The following is a 4,850-nucleotide window of genomic DNA, read 5'->3' on the forward strand; positions in this document are numbered from 1 at the left end:
GTGTTGAATTATAGGAACTACTGATGTACTAACTACCTTAAAACGGATTTATATCAAGGTATTATGTGATTTATTGTACCATACTATCGACTATGAAACACGACAATGTAGGTCGTACAAAGATATGACGTTTGGCACCCGCAGACCTACAGGTCCGGTGGTAGCTAGCAGCAAGGTGTAGGATAGTCAATCCAGTATAGATCTATACACAAACTCACACTCTCCCTCCAAGAGACTCTGGCTACAACTCGGGCCATGACATTGAAGGCATGCTCCGATACAGTGGATCACAATTATGTTAACGTATTCATGTATATGTAATGTATTGTTACTCGTTCTAGTATCGTTGTATATGTTCTCTTTCTGGTATGGTTGTATATGTTCTTCTTCTAGTATAGTTGTATATGTTTACATAGTATAGTTGTATATGTTCTCCTTCTAGTATACTTGTATATGTTCACATAGTATAGTTGTATATGTTCACATAGTATAGTTGTATATGTTCTCCTTCTAGTATAGTTGTATATGTTCACATAGTATTGTAATGTATATGTTCTCATAGTAATAAGTACTGACTCATAAAGGAACAAACTCTTTGAATATTTCATTGTTCTAACAATAATATAAGTATTATCCTGTGTTACCCATATGGTAACTTATTAATGATGTAACTAGTATGAATGAACATGGAAGAACTTTTATGACTATATATGTACACTTGATATATAACTAATATTTAAACGACCCTCGGACGGATACCCGATATCCCACCAGACCACATCTCAAGCACGAAAAGGAAATAGGGTGGGCGGCCTTCCTAAGCCTTTTAAACATTGCTTATATAAATATACATACATAGACATGCAATTGATAAAAGTATAAAAGAGTTTAAGTAAAAGTATTTGATAAGTAAAAGAATTTGTAAAACAGTTTGAAGTAAAACAGTTTGATAGACAGTTTAAACAATAATAAAATCATTGGTTTTGTAGTTATTAATCACATGTGATTGATGTAATAACTATAAGTATTCAACTTGTATTCCCCCCATAAGAGCATTTAAAACATTTATGTCACACCCCAAAACCAAGAACGGCAGAAACGTTCTGGGGCGGAGGACGTCATGTAAAGTATCACAACACAATAAATGTAAATAAGCAAACAACATCATCCATTGCATTAAATATATAATTTTAATACAAGCGTGTTCTGTACAGTTTTAGACACCAAAAATATAATGTGAATCAAAATAATATGATGAGTCTTGAATGCGCTCCATCTTCTCAAAAGCTGGCATCGGTACCTGTCTACTGATGACCTGAGAATACAAGTAATTTTTGAAAGAGTTTATCAGCATTAAGCTGGTGAGTTCATAAGTATTTTAGTGTCGATGTTTGTTATCAAAACGTTTGAACCTGTCGTAAGTATAAGTTGTAAATTGTATGTAAGTGTTTGCAAAAGTTTGAATCTCTCAGAAAAACCTATATTTTCTATTAAAGTAGCCTTTTACCAGGGCTTAAATGTTTTGTATGCTCGTTTGTTGTAAAAGTGTGTAATCTCCCAAGTGTAACCATCATTTAGCAAAATATAGTTTGTACATTAATGTTTAAGTGAGGTTATCACTAAAAATATATAATGGGTAAATCATTGTAGTACTGTAGTTTTGTATTATAGGAACTACTGCTGTACTAACTACCTTAAAGCGGATTTATATTAAGGTAAAATGTGATAATTGCACCATACTATCGACTGATAATAACGACATAAAGAACGGTCGTAATAACGGAATGACGTTTGGCACCCGCAGACCTGCAGGTCCGGCTGTAGCTAGCAGCAAGGTGTAGGATAGTCAATCCAGTATAGATCTATACACAAACTCAACGCTCTCCCTCCAAGAGAATTCTGGCTACAACTCGGGCCATGACATTTAAGGCATGCTCCGATACAGTGGATCATAATTGTTATCGTATTCTTGTATATGTAATGAAATGTTCTCGTTCTAGTATAGTTGTATATGTTCTCATAGTATAGTTGTATATGTTCTCTTCCTAGTATAGACTCATGAATGAACTGACTCATTGATCTAGCAGTTGTAATAGTATGATCCTGTGTTACCCCGATGGTAACTTACTAATGGTGTGTCTAGTACGTATGAATATGGAAGTACTTTTATGTCTATATATGTATATTTGATATATAATTAATATGGAAACGACCTTCGGATGGTCACCCGAAATTCCACTAGACCACATCCAAATCGAGGAAAAGGAAATAGGGCAGGTGGCTTTCCTAAGCCCTTTAAACATTATTTATACATCTATACATATATGGGCACGAAATTTATAAGTAGTAAAACAAAGTTTAAATACAAGCATTTGATAAGTAAAAGAGTTTGTATAACATTTTGAAGTAAAACAGTTTGAATAGTGATAAAATCATGGGTTTCCTAGTTATTAATCACATGTGATTGAAGCAATAACTATAAGTATTTAACTTGTATCCCCCCCCCCCTAAAGTATTTAAACATTTAAAATCATTTCAAAGGTTGATTTAAGGGGTATGAACTCACTTGAAAGTTTTAAGATAGAGGGACGGAAAACCGGGCAGAGTTTCGTCTTCGGAAACGGATTTTTCTCGGGATTCTCGGGAATCTCGGGAGTAAAATCGACCCTCGGGACTTGAGCAAAAAGACTAGAGCTTCGGGTTTGAACGGGCACGGAAATCGAGGCAAGATCATAAGATAAAGGAGAGAAATGAGCAATTTTCCGGAAGCCTTCGCATGCTATTTATAGGGGGTCTGAGGAGCCTCGGTACGCGGGGCGTACGCTAGTATGCAGCGCGTACTCGTACGTCATGCATGACCGAGAACTCGACTGGCTCGGCTTCGGATGGGACGGCGGGTCGGATGGGCGGGTCGGTAGCTTCGCATAGGGCGACGTGGACGATCCAAGACCCTTAATTGGAGTACGCGGGGCGTACGAGGGTACGCAGGGTGTACTCCGGTCCTATCTGCTGACTCCCCTTTGGATATTACCAAGAATTTATATTTAAATTTATATTTATTTTAAATAAACTTCTAAAATTCATATCTCCTTCATACGAACTCCGTTTTCGACGTTCTTTATATCCACGCGTAGGTGAGACAAAGATCTACAACTTTCGTTTAGATTCCGTTGGCAAATTATGAAATTATTTTTATTATTTATTTATTAAAATGACATGATTAAGGAATTTCTTAAAAATTCATAACTTCCTCATCCGAAGTCAGATTTGGACGTTCTTTTTATGTACGCTCACGGTTTGAGGTTATCTATAACTTTCATTTAGATACTTAAGGCTAAAAACTATTGTATTGAAACTTCGCGTTTTTCGTTTAATCGTTGTTGCCGGTTTTGCCGAGAATCTTTGGTTGGTCATAACTTCTTCGTTATAACTCGGATTTTAGGGTTCTTTATATGTACGAAAACCTTGATACGATTCCTACTACTTTATTTAACCCAATAAGATTTTAGGAAAGTTATATTTTGACCAAGATTTGATTGGTTTTACATTACATTGTCTCGAAATATCGGGTTGTCACATCATCCCCCCGTTAGAAGGAATTTCGTCCCGAAATTAGAATTTAAGCAAGTAAGAAAATTACAAATAACTAAGCAAAAAGGTGAGGGTATTTCAGTTTCATCTGATCCTCACGTTCCCAAGTGAATTCTGGTCCTCGCTTGGCATTCCAGCGAACCTTCACGATAGGGATACGGCTTTGCTTTGTCTGCTTGACCTCACGATCCATGATCTCTACAGGTTCTTCCACGAAGTTGAGGCTCTCGTTGATCTCGATCTCGTTGAGTGGGATTACAAGAGTCTCGTCGGATAGACACTTTTTCAAGTTAGATACGTGGAATGTAGAATGTACGTTACGAAGTGCGTCTGGTAGGTTAAGTTTGTAAGCTACGGGGCCGACTCTTGCTAGAATCTCGAAAGGCCCTATGTACCTCGGATTAAGCTTCCCACGCTTGCCGAAGCGTATCAAGCCCTTCCAGGGTGAGACTTTTCGAAGGACTCGGTCTCCCACCTGAAATTCCAAAGGTTTTCTTCGTTTATCAGCGTAGCTCTTCTGTCGGTCTCTAGAGGCTTTCAATCGTTCACGGATCTGAACAATTTTCTCTGGCATTTCCCGAATGATCTCCGGACCGGTGAGATTACTTTCGGAAGCTTGCCCCCTGGCTAATTGGGTATCACCCACCTCAGCCCAGCACAGAGGGGATCTGCACTTTCGGCCGTAGAGAGCTTCAAATGGAGCAGCCTTGATGCTCGTGTGATAATTTTTATTATACGAAAACTCGACAAGGGGTAAATGAGTATCCCATGCCTTCCCAAAGTCAATCACGCAGGCTCGCAACATATCTTCCAGTGTTTGGATGGTCCTCTCACTCTGTCCGTCGGTCTGAGGATGGTAGGCTGTGCTCATGTCCATCCTTGTTCCTAGGGAATGTTGTAGTGATTGCCAAAATCTTGAGGTGAACCTACTATCTCTATCGGAGATAATGGACATAGGTACACCATGTAGCCGTACGATTTCCCTAATTTATGTTCTCGTAAGTTTCTCCATCTTGTCGGTTTCTTTGACAGGCAGGAAGTGTGCAGACTTGGTCAATCTATCAACGATGACCCATATGGTGTCAAGTCCACCCGTTGTCTTGGGCAACTTGGTTATGAAATCCATAGTGATCCGCTCCCACTTCCATTCCGGGATCTCTGGTTGTTGCAATAAACCAGAGGGCTTCTGGTACTCGACCATAACCTTTATGCAAGTAAGGCATTTACTTACGAAGGTGGCAATCTCTGCTTTCATATTA

The sequence above is a fragment of the Lactuca sativa genome, chromosome 3 (assembly GCF_002870075.4).
Source record: "Lactuca sativa cultivar Salinas chromosome 3, Lsat_Salinas_v11, whole genome shotgun sequence".
NCBI lineage: Eukaryota > Viridiplantae > Streptophyta > Magnoliopsida > Asterales > Asteraceae > Lactuca > Lactuca sativa.